Raw genomic sequence first — 16,553 nt, forward strand, 5'->3', positions numbered from 1 at the left:
AGATAGATAGATAGATAGATAGATAGATAGATAGATAGATAGATGATAGATAGATGATAGATAGATAGATGATAGATAGATGATAGATAGATAGATAGATAGATGATAGATAGATAGATAGATAGATAGATAGATAGATAGATAGATAGATAGATAGATAGATAGATAGATAGATAGATGGATGCACATACAGTATACACACAGAGGCACACAGAGACCCTTATTAAAGTATTAAAGTACACAGCACCATCTGGCAAGGCAACTTTTCTGAGGAAGTAGGAATAAAGAAGGGAAGAGCTCCTGGCGACAGTTGCTAATAACTGTGTGTTTAACTGAAGTTTTGAAGTAGAGTTTTCCCTGGTGGAATCCAGCTGCTCCTGCTCGGCTCTTTGAAGCCTAATGGGGCTCCCACACAGGCAAACACAATGGAGGAGGAGGGGAAATGCAGCGGATTCCACTTCTTGCAAGGTTACCAGAAGATGCTTGCGCTTCCAAAGGCTTCCTCTTTCTAAACCTACCGACTTTCCTTTCTTTGCCGAGATGCCTAGAGCGAGGTAGCAGTGCGAGCAGCAAATTGTAGCCTCCTAAGAAATAAGTTCTCGCTTTGTAGCAGCTGCCACTTTTTTGAAGTTTCCCATCCACCCCAAAGGGGTATTTCCTTCCCATTATTCAACAGTGGAGCAGCTACAATTTTCTGAAGAACAGGTGTTCCTACTTAACCAACCCATGTCTCTTAATTTGCCTCGGTTTCTGAGTGACGACAATGAGCTCCGGGTTTCTTCATGCTGTTCTGACCTAGGCATCCCCAGCAGCACGAAGCCAAGTCCTCATCCCGATAAACCCCTTTTATTTAATTTACATTGAATTCCTCTTCAGCAAAGTCCCGGCCCGCAGTCTTTCACAATTACCGATGTTTATCAGGCTTGGAGAGTGGCCAGGCTGATATCTTTCAGATGCCTCAATACTTGGCAAGAATACAGGAATGAACCAATTGTCTCCTGCAAACTCCACTCCCCTTTCACTCCCCTTTTCTTTCCTCTGGGAGGGGCCATTCACTGTCCGCCTGTGGCCTTACTCCCAAGTTGACCCTTGTTCCTTAGCTGTTCCCTTCGTCTGGCAACTCTGCACATGTGCACACTGGGAACAGGCTCTGGCTGTTCGTCTGCACCACTGATGTCTGACGCCAAAGGCAGATGATAACTGGCATATGTCTCTGGCCCCCTCTCTGCCTCTGGCAGAGAGCCCTCATCAGAGCCTTCCCCAGACTCCAGGACTGGCCCATGTTCCTTTCCAACCTCCTCACTATCCGAATCTACTGCCAGCTCTGCTGGTCACTGGTGGACCACAACACATGCCCCTGACGTTTATTTCATACTGTCCTATCCTTAACTGGGGGTTTTCACTGCCCAAAAGTCATACCCTACTGTTCTGACCACCACCACCCCTCTTCATACACCAAAGCACGCCGTGACAAAGATACTTCAAGGATTTATTAACACACAGACTAGACCTTGGCAGCAATCCATCACAGACCAGACCTTGGCAGCAATCCAGCACAGACTGACCTTGGCAGCAATCCAGCCTGCCAAGCTAGCCACGATAGCTTCTCCAGCTCTAGTGAATACGTTGATTCCTGCGACGAGCATGTGAAAAGTCGTTCCTTTTATAGTCTTGAGAGGAGCCTAATTACCACCAGCTGAGTTCAATTGTCTCCTGTAACTGTGTTACTGTTCCTTACGCCTATTAGCCCTCCGTTGCCGGGCATCCAGGACCAACTCACTTGTCTCCTCCCCACTGCTCCAATGCATGACGTCAGGATCACACTCCCTTGTCTCCTCCCCACTGCTCCAAGGCTCAGGCGCCTCCTGGTGGCCAACCAGCGTCTCTGCACTCTGCTCGGAGTCGGAACCCTGTCCAGGGTCCTCCATATCCTCCAGAACTGACTCATAAGGCCCCTCGCTGTTGGAGTCTGGTGGCAGCTCCAATGGCTCCTGCTGCGCCACAACATCCTACACACAAAAAGTTCTGGCACAATGAATTTCGATGGGAAATCTCTGTCTAGGGGTTTGCCCTTTTTGTCTGCAGAATGTTCTCGATATGCATTGAAAGATGTTATTCCGAAAACCTGGAGAAGTCAACTATAGGAAGCTAGATAGTTCGATCGCATGGCGCCGTCTCAGCCAACTTTATACCTGCCTTAAAATCGCAGGGCAATCAACTTCAGCGTCTGGTCTGAGTAAGCCATCAGCCACACGCTGAGGATAGGCCTGCTCTCCTCGTTATTAGAGGTCTCTAGCAGAATTTGCAAGCCAAGCCGTGACTAGAAATCTTTGATTTTCCAGAAATTTAACCCCACATTCAGGACCTTTGAGGACTTCGCTCCCATACCCTAGTAGCTTTATTGCAGAACACAGAAACTCAAACTCCTCATATAAGTGTCAGCCTCGGGGTTCAAATCAAAAGCTTCTTTTCATCCATTCTTTCTAATCCACACTGTTGGCCATTCTTTTATGAGTCTTGAGACCTGACTTACCTATTGGTTTTCTGTAGTCTGAACAACACTTGCTCTTAAATCACTGTCTCCAATCCTTAGATCTTATAGCAGCCAACTGTTATCTCTTCCTCAAAGAAATGGTGACCCATCACAATAAAATTAGATTAGATTCGGATTAACAGAGTTGGAAGGGACCTTGTAGGGCATCTATCCAACCCCCTACTCAAGCAGGAGACCATACACCATTTCTGACAGATTACAATCCAATCTCTTTTTGAAAGTTTCCAGTGATGAAGCTCCCACAACTTCCGAAGGCAACTCCTGTTCCATGGGTTGACTTTTCTCACTGTCAGAAAATTCCTCCTTATTACTAGGTTGATTCTCTCCTTGTTCAGTTTCCATCTATTATTCCTTGTCTGGCCTTTGGGTGCTTTGGAAAATAGCTTGATCCCCTCCTCTCTGTGGCAGCCCTTCAAATATTGGAATACTGTTATCATGTCTCTCCTGATCCTTCTCTTCACTAGACTAAAGATAAAGGTAAAGGTTCCCCTCGCACATATGTGGTAGTCGTTCTTGACTCTAGGGGGCAGTGCTCATCTCCGTTTCAAAGCCAAAGAGCCAGCATTTTCCAAAGACATCTCCATGGCATGATTAAATGCCAAAGGTGCACAGAACACTGTTCCCTTCCCACCAAAGGTGGTCCCTATTTTTCTACTTGCATTTTTACATGCTTTCGAACTGCTATGTATGTGGGCAGAAACTGGGACAAGTAACGGGAGCTCACTCCGTTACGCAGTGCTAGGGATTCGAACCGTCAAACTGTTGACCTTTCTGATCAACAAGCTCAGTGTCTTTGCCACTGAGCCACCACGTCCCTTCTTCACTAGACTAGCCATGCCCAGTTCCTGTAACTGTTCCTGTAACAAAAGTTCCTGTAACAAAAGTAGTATCTTTGGACAGAAGTAGAATTAAGCTGGATGGTGATCATCATATCTATTCTAAATCAGTTCCAGGATTGTACCTGGAGAGATGTACCAACAGGTAGCATCTATATTTAGTGGTAGCTAAATTGAAACTCAGCCCCCATCCACAGAAAAAGATCCAGGGACTCAATGCCTACAGTGCCACCTCAAGGGTGGCATGGTGGAAACCAGTGTCATACAGAGTGAGTTAATTGCAATGGAACTGCGATTATATTAGGGTATGCTGAGTATCTTTCTTCCGGCTGTATACATAGGTTACAATATTTGCTTGAAGAAGGTAGCTAATCTTTCCTGAACTAAACCAGAACCAAAGGCAGGCGAATTATTGACAATTGAAGTTTCGTGACCTGTCAAAAGTGCGAACGTCATAAGCGCGCCGACAACACCGTGGCGCTAAAACCGCGATTTCAAAAGTGCGCCGACAACAGCGCGCTGACAACAGCGCGCCGACAACAGCGCGCCGACAGAAGCGCGATTTCATTTAAGGTAAGATTTACAGTTAGGTTTAGTGTTAAGTTTAGTGTTAGGTTTAGTGTTAGGTTTAGGGTTAGGTTTAGGGTTAGGTTTAGGGTTAGGTTTAAGTTTAGGGTTAGGTTTAGGGTTAGGTTTAGGGTTAGGTTTAGGGTTAGGTTTAGGGTTAGGGTTAGGTTTAGGGTTAGGTTTAGGGTTAGGTTTAGGGTTAGGTTTAAGTTTAGGGTTAGGTTTAGGGTTAGGTTTAGGGTTAGGTTTAGGGTTAGGTTTAGGGTTAGGTTTAGGGTTAGGGTTAGGGTTAGGTTTAGGGTTAGGTTTAGGGTTAGGTTTAGGGTTAGGTTTAGGTTTAGGGTTAGGTTTAGGGTTAGGTTTAGGGTTAGGTTTAGGGTTAGGTTTAGGGTTAGGTTTAGGGTTAGGTTTAGGGTTAGGTTTAGGGTTAGCTTTAGGGTTAGCTTTAGGGTTAGCTTTAGGGTTAGCTTTAGGGTTAGGTTTAGGGTTAGGTTTAGGGTTAGGTTGAGGGTTACGTTACAGCATGCTTTTGTCGGCGCGCTTTTGTCGGCGCGCTTTAGGGCTAATTAGTCGCTCATTCGTCGCACGGTTTTGTCACCGCACTTTAGACACCGCGGTTTAGTCAGGCGCGCTTTTGTTGTGCGCGCATTTGTGGTGGAACCTTGAAGCTTGACAGTAGGTGGCATAGGCTGAAGGAGCTCCAGTGGGGCATCTGGGAGATGAAGTAGAAAATTGTTATTAACAGATTGAAACTCAAGGTAGCCTGGGATGCGAAATTCACATGCTGGGAGAAAAAGGGCAAATCCTGCCTGAAGTGCTGTTGATCCTCTGCAAATCTACTTGAAACTGGCAGCCAAACAGTCTGGTTTCCTAGATTCCATATCGGAATGTGACTTTCCAGACCTTCTGGATCTTCTTAGCTTCTTGGCTGTGGGTTAGTTTCCCCGTTTGATCTTGAAGAGACCGAAGTAAATATAAAGAGAGTCTAGGTCTTGGCAACCTGTTTTTTGCAGAATCCGATCACCAGGACAAAGGTTTTTTTTCCCTTCTGCTGGGTTGGCAGAAGCTGGGACAAGTAATAGGAGCTCACTCCGTTACGTGGCGCTAGGGATTCGAACCGCTGAACTGCCGACCTTTCTGATCGACATGCTCAGTGGCTTAGCCACTGAACCAACGTATCCAAAGTCTTTGTCCCTGGTGGCCAACTCAGATTGGGACATATCTTGGGACACACGGTATATGTATCTGCCTTCATTTATGAGAGATACAGGAAGCCAGCACTTCCAACTGATTTTTTCTTGAGGGCTACACAGCCTCAAGGATAATCTTTTGGGGTCTGTCTGATGATGGGACTGATACAAAGCTATTTTAAGAGCCCAAGCCTATTCCTGTTCAGGTCCCTTCTTCTCAAGCACCATATTGCAAGCATGAATAGAATAGAATAGAATAGAATAGAATAGAATAGAATAGAATGGAATGGAATGGAATGGAATGGAATGGAATGGAATAACAGAGTTGGAAGGGACCATGGAGGCCTTCTAGTCTAACCCCCTACTTAGGCAAGGAAACTCCATACCACTTCAGACAAATGGTTATCCAACATCTCCTTAAAGACTTCCAGTGTTGGAGCATTCACAACTTCTGGAGGCAGGTTGTTCCACTGATTAATTATTCTCCCTGGCAGAAAATTTCTCCTTAGTTCTAAGTAGCTTCTCTCTTTGATCAGTTTCCACCCATTGCTTCTTGTTCTGCCCTCAGGTGCCTTGGAGAATAGCTTGATTCCCTCTTCTTTGTGGCAATCCCTGAGATATTGGAAGACTGCTATCATGTCTCCCCTAGTCCTTCTTTTCAACAAACTAGACATACCCAGTTCCAGCAACCCTTCTCTATATGTTTTAGCCTGTCCAGTCCCCCTAATCCTCTTGGTTGCTCTTCTCTGCGCTCTTTCTAGAGTCTCAGTATCTTTTTGTATCGTGGTGGCCAAAAACTGGATGTTGTATTTGAAGTCTGGCCTTATCGAGGCATTTTTAGTTCTATCAAAACAGTTCTTGATATTATCCCGAGATCATGGGCTCACATAGATTTCATGAAAGTGGCCTGAGAGTCACACATGGGCCCAGTGATGTTCATTTTACTTCCCTGGTTTAAAACAGATGTCCTTCATAAAGAACTACTCTATTATTGGCAGGACTCAAGCTGAACTATGTTTGTCAGTGACTGATATCAATGTCAGATGTTAGCCAGGCCTGATGTCTGCTTCTTCCTCCATCTCCTTTCATGTTCTTCCACTTCAGCATGACACCAACCGCCAGAAATGTCTAATAGATCAGCAACATAATCTATTATGTCTACGCCGGGGTCCTGCTTTCATATCCAATTTATAATAGTTTATAGACTTCAGTTTACTCATAATCTGCATTGAGCATATGGGATTCCCATGGAGACTGGAAGGTAGACTGCGCAGCAGGTAGCTGTGCTCTAATACTAAAATTAAGTTTTTAGAATGGCTCTACCAGGGATTTACTTCAAATTAAACGCAAAGTCTAAAAACACAGACTTTATGCCTTCTGGATTTCACACTGAGTAATCTTTCTATCCAAAAAAAAAATGAACTGCTGCATATTGCGACATTTATAAATGAGAGAAAGTTGATGGAATCTTGGTTGCCCTTAGAGACTGATAGGGGAGGGGAGGGTTTGGTCTGCCTATCATAGGCTAGTTCCCAACATTCAGGTTGTGTTCATACGCACCGGACCAAGAACAGGCACAAATGTTTGGAATTTGGGGGAAGGATTTGTTGTGTGGATTGTCGGGAGGAGAAGGTTCGGATGTTATCATAGCCTCCAATTCAACTCTTTCTCAGCTCAAGAGTGAACAAAATAAAATAGAATAGATTAGAATAGCAGAGTTGGAAGGGACCTTGGAGGTCTTCTTGTCCAACCCCCTGCCTAGGCAGGAAACCCTACACTGCTTCAGATAAATGCTTATCCGACGTCTTCTTAAAGACTTCCAGTGTTGGGGCATTCACAACTTCTGGAGACAACTTATGTTCCACTGATTAATTGTTCTAACTGTCACGAAATTTCTCCTCAGTATTAAGTTGCTTCCAGAGACGTGCAGTCACTAGAGGCAAGGGAGGCGGGGCCTCACCAGTCTCCTCAGGGAAAGCAAAGAATTTTAAAAAAATTTCTTAAAATAATTAAAGCCAGGGTAGTTGCTACCAGATTTCAAGTCACAGTGGCTTGGTGTCTGCTCTCAGTATTAACTAGGAGGAGGCCAGTGAACTAGGGGCCTCTTTTGCATAAGGAATTTTTCGCCTTTTAAGAGTTAAGCAAGGGTTAACAAGCAAAGAATTCCTTATGCAAATGAGGCATGTATTCTCTCGCCTCCTGTAGAGGGCATTTTTAGAGGCTTTTTAGAGTTCTCTGGGAGCAACTAGCTCAGTCTGACAGAGCTCTGGCTTTTCAAGAGGGGAGGGCAGGGCAGGGCAGGGAGAAGCAGAGTTGAAATCGTCTCTGAAACAGCTGGAAAAGGTGTGTGGGGGGAGGGGGGAGGAATTCAAAAAGTTTGATCGGAAGGCAGCAGGGGAAGGGGGGGTATGGCAGAGGAGCTTCTTTCAAGCCTTTGGAAAATATATCCAATCCAACTTCTGTGTTTGTGTTTGAGACTGAGTGAATGAGAGAGGGATCGAAGTTCTCTGTGTGCGTGTGTCTGTTTGAGAGAGGGGGGAGGGAGGGAGAGAGGGAGGAAGGAGGGGGAGGTAGAAGAAAAAGAATGGGAAAACTTATTTTGCAAGGGGGGAAAATGCTGTCGCTTTAAATCGGAACTGAGCATGCCTGGCTGTGGAATTCTGGGAGTTGAAGTCCACAAGTCTAAAAAGTGCCTCACCAGGGCTAAAGCTGACAGCACGTCACTGGTTGCTTCTCTCCTTGATTAGTTTCCACCCATTGCTTCTTGTCCTACCCTCAGGTGCTTTGGAAAATAGTTTGAGTCCCTCTTCTTTGTGGCAACCCCTGAGATATTGAAACACTGCTATCATGTCTCCCCTAGTCCTTCTTTTCATTAAACTAGACATACCCAGTTCCTGCAACCGTTCTTCATATGTTTTAGTCTCCAGTCCCCTAATCCTCTTTGTTTCTCTTCTCTGCACTCTTTCTAGAGTCTCAACATCTTTTCTACATCGTGGTGACCAAAACTGGATGCAGTACTCCAAGTGTGGCCTCACCAAGGCATTATAAAGTGATATTAACCCTTCACCTGATCTTGATTCTATCCCTCATAGGTTGAGGATTCTCAAGCCTTAGAAATTATGCCAAGCCAGTTTTCCAAACCTCTTAGTCTCTTTATAGGGGACAGCAGACTTTGTCTTCAACCTGGAGCATCTTCTACTCAGTCCTTGAGAAGTACGGAAAACATTACCGTGTTTTCCCAAAAAACAAGACAGGGTCTTATTTTCTTTTGACCCCCAAAATAAGTGCTTGGCCTTATTTTTGGGGAGGTCTTATTATTTTTGAGGTGCACGAAGCCCCTTAAACTCAGCTCAACTGATCCAGAGAGGGCCAGAAGTTCTGTCTCTGTTTCTGGCACACTCTTGCCAGCCCTAGCATCACTGGGCCTGCTGCTCTTTTTGCAACTGCCACTAAGAGAAGGGGCATGGTAACTAGAATTTGCAGGAGTGGCCCCCACAAGGCCCTTCTTGTGCATGGCAGTTGTATGTGGGACATGTTCCCCCCTTCCTCCCCCAGGAAATGTCAGGGATCAGCTGCGCATGCACTTAAATATTTTAGGGGGTGGCTTTTTTTCAGGGGAGGGCTTATTTTAGTGTATGCACTCCAAAGCGCAATTGGGATTATTATCCAGGGAGGTCTTATTTTTGGGGAAACAGGGTAGAATATGGAGAAGCATGGAAATTTTCAACCATACCACAAAATTTCAATAAGCAATAACACTTAGACTTATAATGCTTAACAGCACTCTCTGAGTCAGTATACTGTCCCCAACTACCTAGGTCAGTGATGGCGAACCTATGACACACGTGTCAGTGCTGACACACGTAGCCATTGGGGTGACACGCACAGGATTTCATGCGATTCATCCTCGGCTCCTGCACGGCCGCCAAGGATGAAAGAATCTGTGCTGGAGGAATGTGGGGGGGGACGTGTGATCTCCCCCGCCCACACTCACTTACTGTATCGCCACCGCCCCTTTCTGAGCGCAGGGGCTGCTGGTAAGGCGTGTGTGCCATGCGCACACACGTCATCAGCGCGGCGAGGGAGGACCCGCAGGAGAGGAGTGCGGGAACAGTGCACACCTCTCTCCAGTCAGGCCAGCACAGAGAGTCTACTCCTGGGACTGTCGGTTACGACCGCACCACATCAGGGAACAGCGGAGTGCCAACGGGAACTGTGAGCGCCATTAGCAGCAACTATTGGGGTGCCATGGACTTGTAATTGCCCACAATAACTGAGATAAGTGAGGGGGAGGTTGTGTTAGCTTGTTAGGCTAGTTAACCCCTAATTGGCTATCTATAATTCTATCTGCTGTCACTGGCCCACTGATGGCGTGACCCGTCAAAAGCGCGGACGACAAAAGCGCGATCGACAAAAGCGCGCCTTTGACGTCATCACAGCGCGACGAAAAAGATCGAAAAATTCAAATAAAAATTAATAAAAATTAAATTAAAGCAAGCCGATTCACATAAAGGTAAGGGTTAGGGTTAGGGTTAGGGTTAGGTTAAGGGTTAGGGTTAGCTTTAGAGCGTTAGCGTTAGCGTTAGCGTTAGGTTAAGGGTTAGCGTTACGTTTTTCGTTACTTTAACGGTTAGGTTTAGGGTTAGGTTTAGGGTTAGGTTAAGGGTTAGGTTTAGGGTTAGGTTTAGGGTTAGGTTTGGGGGGCTTAGGGTAAGGTTTTTCCCTTTATTTTTACATTTTTCGATCTTTTTCGTTGCACTGTGATGACGTCACAGCGCGCTTTTGTCGAGCGCGATTTTGTCCTACGCGCTTTTGTGGTGGAACCCACTGATGGAGCACCCAAAAAATAAAAAACAAAGGTTAAGTAAAGGGAGTGGTAGTGGCAGTGGCCGACCCTTTCAAGAGACATGGAGCGAGATGTATGGCATTATAGAAAAAAATGGCAGATCATTTTGCGTTCTATGTACTGAAACGGTAGTAAGCAGAACGTGGAATATAAATAGACATTTTGAAACTAATCATTCCCAGCTCTTCGAAAAAAGTGAGGATGAAAGGAGGGAATACATTTCCAGGAATGTTTTTGTCGAAGTGACACACAACGCGAGTTATGCTCGATTTTTTGCCGATTTTTGACACACCACGCCAAAAAGGTTGCCCATCACTGACCTAGGTCCTCCTTTTACCAATCTTGGAAGGATGGAAGGCTGAGTCAACCTTGACCCGGTCAGGATCGAACTGCTGGCAATCGGCAGAATTAGCCTGCAATACTGCATTCTAACCACTGAGCCACTCTTAGGAACAATCTACAAAAGAAACCAGACAGAACTACTGCTAGCTGGACATCATTGGATAAGTGAGCTGGGAAGTGCCAAAAATGGTGGGATCAAAATTGCTTCCCAATGACTTCTCTTGCATTCCCAAACTTGATAATCTCCTCCCCATAAAGAATGGCCCGATACTGACCTTGACCCCTCTCTGAACTTGACGGCACATTTATATTTTTGATGTTTCTAGGTGTCCTGGCTTCAAATACTGTATATACTCGAGTATAAGCCTAGTTTTTCAGCCCACTTTTTGGGCTGAAAAAAGCCGCCTCGGCTTATACTCGAGTCAGTGAAAAATTTGCCCGAAATGGAGGAGAAAAAGGGGCGGGGCCATGCCGCTGGGTGACACTTGTGAATGGCCCAGTGCCCCTGTGAGTTTCCCCTCCCTCTGTGTCAGTTTGCCACGCAGCGCGCACCGCACCATCCCCCCTCCTCACGTTCTAATGTAATGCAGGGCTGTCTTACGATTCCCCTTCCTCCCCCTCCTGCCGCTCTGCAACGATGTCCCACCTCCTCCTTGTTATGGCAAGCAGCCACATAGCGATGTCCCACCTCCTCTGGTACAGTGATCCAATGATAGGAATCACTGTGCCGTGTGTCATAGGAGGCGGGACATCACTCCCGCGGCTGCACGGGACATCATCATCACGGCGGGACATCAGCATCATGAGGTGAGTGAAGTATTTCATTGAATACACCGCTAGTTTACTGTTTTTCTTTGAAATAAATATTCAAAAACATTATTGGTATCTATTTTTATTTTTGAAATTTACCGGTAGCTGCTGCATTTCCCACCCTAGGCTTATACTCGAGTCAATAACTTTTCCAGTTTTTTGTGGTAAAATTAGGTGCCTCGGCTTATATTCGGGTCGGCCTATACTCGAGTATATACGGTAATTGGGTTTGATTTACAACTATGAGATTAGCTTGATGCATTTAGTGTATTCCTAACTGCAATAATGAGTGTTGGTGAGATCAGGGGAGAGTTTTAAAATGAGGGATAGTTTATGTGAAGTGGAGTTCACCCACATACCTTGGCTTTTCGGGTAATTAGAATGAGAGCTACATCAAGCAGAGAGGAAATAACTGTTGGGCAGGAGCAGGGGCCTGACGATAAAAGTATAAAAAGCCACAGAGTACGATAACCATGACGAATGATTAAAGGAACTTGGTATGTTTCATTTGCAAAAGAGAAGGGAAAAAAAGGAGACCGAGTGGAAATCTGAAAGGTTTTTTATGTAGAAGAGAGAGTGGAGCTACTGCCTGCTGAAACCCAGGGCAAGAGAAGTCCAGCAAGTCAAGTTGAAATTAAAATATTTGAGCTTCAGGCCTGAAGAGGAAATTGTTGATAGTAAAGATGTTAAGCAGCGGGAAAAAGCTACCTATGAGAAAGATGGATTTGCCTTCAAAAGGGCCCAGAATGGCCTCTAGTCAGAATGGTTTAATGGACTGCTACCCTGAACAAAGGATTGTAGTAGATGGCACCTATATAATGCGTTATATTTGTTTTTTTCTGGCTTTTTAAGTTTGAAGGGCAGGGTCAAATTCTTGGTTTAGACCAACAGGAGGCTCCTGGTGGTTCAGTGATTAGAATGCAGCATGTCAGGCTGACTCTGCCCACTGCCAGGAGTTCGATCAAGCTCAAGGTTGACTCAGCCTTTCATTCCTGTAGAGGTCAGTAAAATGAGGACCCAGATTGTTGGGGCAAGAGGCTGACTCTATAAACTGCTTAGAGAGGGCTGTAAAGCACTGTGAAGCAGTATATAAGTCTAAGTATTGCTCGTCCTTCCTTCCTTCCTTCCTTCCTTCCTTCCTTCCTTCCTTCCTTCCTTCTTTCCTTCCCTCCTTCCTTCCTTCTTTCCTTCCTTCCTTCCTTTCCTCCTTTTCCCCCAATGATTGGAATGCAATATTGCAGACTCTGCCCACAGCCAGGTGTTCGATCCTGACTGGCTCAAGGTTGACTCAGCCTTCCATCTTTCCGAGGTAGGTAAAATGAGAACCCAGATTGTTGGGGGCAAGAGGCTGACTCTATAAACCGCTTAGAGAGGGCTGTAAAGCACTGTGAAGCAGTATATAAGTCTAAGTATTGCTCTTCCTTCCTTCCTTCCTTCCTTCCTTCCTTCCTTCCTTCCTTTCTTCCTTCCTTCCTTCCTTCCTTCCTCCCCTCCTTCCTTCTTTCCTTCCTTCCTTCCTTCCTTCCTTTCCTCCTTTCCTCCTTTTCCCCCAATGATTGGAATGCAATATTGCAGACTCTGCCCACAGCCAGGTGTTCGATCCTGACTCGCTCAAGGTTGACTCAGCCTTCCATCTTTCCGAGGTAGGTAAAATGAGGACCCAGATTGTTTGGGGATCATATCCTGATGCTGTAAATCACTATGAAGTGGAACATAAGTCAAAGTGCTATTGCTATTTCTAATGTTCTTAGTCTAATGATTTGACAGTCCTGAGAAAAATCTACCTTACCTATTTTCTACCCTATTGTAATACTATCGGTACTATTGTACTACCCTAATGTTGCTTTGCAATATAGTAGAATTAGTTTATCTGGCAGTATTTCCTGATTGGTCTACTGGTAAGGCTAACCAAGTAGCAAGTGCTGAAGGGGTTATGGGTTGTGTTGTGGCAATTATTGAAGACAAGCCTAACCGTGTGTCTTCTGCGTATAGTGTAAAGATTGGAGGAAGGTTAATCAATGGAACGAGTTGCCTCCAGAAGTCGCAAAGGCTCCAAAACACTGGAAGGTTTTAAGAAGAGATTGGACAGACATTTTTTCTGAAATGGTTATAGGGTTTCCTGCCTGAGAGCAGGGGGTTGGACTAGAAGACCTCCAAGGTCCCCTCCAAATCTGATATTCTGTTAATTAAGTACCTTTTTCTCCTTTCTACTTTTTTTTTTGTAGGGTTCTTAAATTCTTAGAAAAAGTTTTAAGGCTACAGAGAATAAAAGTTAAATGGGAGAAAGAAGGGAAGGAAAAAAATATGCACTTTGATTCTTGGTTTCTTTTCAATGGAAACGATGCATATTATGGGATGGCGGAGAGGAGACCCCGAGATTCATACAGCTTGCACACCTCCGTGTGTTGCAACATGTTCCTTTAATGTCTCACAAGGCAGCTGAGGTTTCTCTATTTAATGCTTGTAAAAGCTTCAAGATCTGTGGATGAAAGCTGCTGAATATTAAAAACGCCATGCCTGGCACAGCCATAAATAGGATTAGTTTCAAGAATTGTATCTCATTTACAAATTAACTATCTTACAGCAGAAGGGTGCTCCCGATTTCCTTTCCTGTTTTTAGCTGGGCAGAAAAAGAGAATGAAAGAAAGGAGAAGGGGAAAGTAAAGGGGAAAATAGCCTTACCCTGACAGACCAACTTCTCATACAACTGGAAGCTGGGGAACTTTCTGAAACCAAGATTCAGCCAATGGAGTGAGGCAGAGCTGGGTTCCTACCAGTTCGCACCTATTCGGTAGAACCGGTTCGTCAAATCTACCGAACCGGTTAGAAGAGGTTCCACCAGTGGACCCGGAAAGCAGGCCACACCTACAGAAGAGGTCCCAAAGTTTTTTGAAACCCACCACTGGTCCTTGGATATGATTATTCTACACTATCATGCTCATATTTATAAAACTCAGTGCCTCTGTGAAAGGTAAGGATGACTACTGCGTTTGTGGTGCAATCAGAACATTGCGTGTGTTGAAGTTGTTTTAACGCAAACCAAAGATGCCTTTTAAAAAACAACTTTACATCATATTCTTATGCATGCCAGTGCTGTGTGTGAGGTAATTTAAAGTGGTTCTGACAAGTGTTGTCGGCATCTTCATATCCGGTCACATGGGCGGCAAGCCACTCCCACAAAGGAGGCCACACCCACAGAGTAGGTTCAAACAATTTTTGAAACCCACCACTGGAGTGAGGATAACGCAGGTGCGGCTCTCTACAGCCTAGAATCAGTCAATCTCAGGTAATTCTGCTATTACCATGGTGGGCCTGAAAAGATTCAACATCTCTCAGCAGATAAAAAGAGAGGAATAGAGAAACAGACCGAAAGTGGCTTCTTTCATAGTTTTTGCTCATCTGCCCTTGGAGATACATTTCATTTTGTCCGAAATGGTATAGAGCAGGTGTCAGGCCTGGGTGCCATCTTTTGCATTGGACCTTCAGGCCTGCCACAAGCTGTGGGAAACTGGGATTGGGGATTATGTGGAGAATGGGAGATATATAGTCCAAATAGCATTCCTTTCTCAGAGTGTCAAGGACATCTTGCCTTGTCCCTGGAGTGGAGTGACTGGGAGGCGTCACCCGTTGGGACGGTGCCTGATTGGGCCTTGTGATGGGCCTGTGGTTGCGGGGCAGGGACTTGAACTTTCGTTCGGGTGGGGAAAACCTGGAAGCTTTCAGATTCGGGTTTCCCCAGATGTGCAAATAGGTCATCTCTAACAAAATGGAACTCTTAGACTGTGTTTGTTAAAAATCTATCCCCTGTACGGGCTCTGGGAAGTCGGGCGGGGGGGAGGGAGGTGGGGTGTTAGGAGGGAGGGGGGGTATATAGTAGGTGTTAGATTTCAAAGTAACGCGACTGCACTTGTATACTGTTGCTCTTTAATTCCACTGTAAAAATAGGACAAGCTGAATATATTAATAGATAGTAGAAATACACCGAAGGGAGGAGTAGAGGGATAGAAGAAAGAGGGGTAGAGAGGGTGGGAGAGAGGATTGGAGGGAGGGTGAGAAGGAAGGGAGGGAGTGTACCGGGAGAGAGGAGTGGTAGAGGGGGAGGGGAAGTAGGGTAGAAGGGAATGATGGAGGGAAGATGGAAAGTTGGAGGGGGGCGAAAGAAAGGGTGTATGGAGGGTCGAAGAGGTACATTGGGTTTCTATTTTGGGGGGTGTTGTTAACAAGAGGAATGGCTGTGTTTATTGTTTAATGTTATATGGCCCCGGTTATGCACAGTATATATGTGACTGTACGAAAATGAAAATGGAAAATAAAAAACACATTTACACAAAATGGAACTTTGAGGAAACTCCAGCCTCAGAGTCTTCTTTCATTACTTGGATGTTACTTGGAACCCTGACAGCAGGGGTGTCAAACTCAAATTTCACTGAGGGTTGCATCAGGGTTGTGCTTGACTTTAAAGGGGGCAAGGTGGGCGTGGCCAGGGTGGGAGTGGCCAGCTCAACGTCTCTCATGTTGGAGTGCCTGAGGTAGCCCAAGTGCTCTGCCAATGAAAAATGGCTCCCAAGCTCTGTTTTTTGGCTGCGACGGCTTCCTTCAACCCTCTGTCAATGGAAAAGGAGCTCTTGAGGGCTGCCTGCAATCCCCCCAAGCTCCATTTGGACTGGCAGAGGCGCCACAGGCTTTGCTTTTTTCAGGATGGCCCCGCGGGCCAGATCTAAACACCCTGCATGGGTCTTGAGTTTGACGGCCCTGGTATAGAGCTTCCTGCTTGAGCAATGGGTTGGCCTAGAAGACCTCCAAGGCCCCTTCCAATTCTGTTATTCTCTTATTCTGTACTCCTATCCTCCAAAGGATCATGGAAGTGTTTGATGGTAAACTCGTGTCTGAGAGAGAGATTAAGCCCAAGATTAATAGAGCCGAGGTGGTGCAGTGGTTAGGGTGCAGTACTGCAGGCCACTTCAGCTGACTGTTATCTGCAGCTCAGCGGTTCTAATCTCACCGGCTCAAGGTTGACTCAGCCTTCCTTCCTTCCGAGGTGGGTGAAATGAGGACCCAGACTGTGGGGGCGATATGCTGAGTCAGTAAACTGCTTAGAGAGGGCTGAAAGCCCTATGAAGCGGTATATAAGTCTAACTGCTATTGCTATTGCTATTGCTAATAGTAGACCAACAATCAAGAAAGAAACAATGCCCCTCAATCAGGGAACCACCAACTCAGACAAACAAGCTGACAGTACACAACGCCTAATCAAGGAACACCCAAAACAACCCTGATGGGACAAGCCACTGGTATATAAACAGAGAACAAAGCCCACTCTCTTCTAGCACTGATGGTGTTACCTAATTGAGTAATGAAACATCTGCAAGAAAACAACCACGCTCAGAAAGGAACCAAGGAACTCACAG

The sequence above is a fragment of the Thamnophis elegans genome, chromosome 12, assembly GCF_009769535.1.
Source record: "Thamnophis elegans isolate rThaEle1 chromosome 12, rThaEle1.pri, whole genome shotgun sequence".
In the NCBI taxonomy this organism is placed as follows: domain Eukaryota; kingdom Metazoa; phylum Chordata; class Lepidosauria; order Squamata; family Colubridae; genus Thamnophis; species Thamnophis elegans.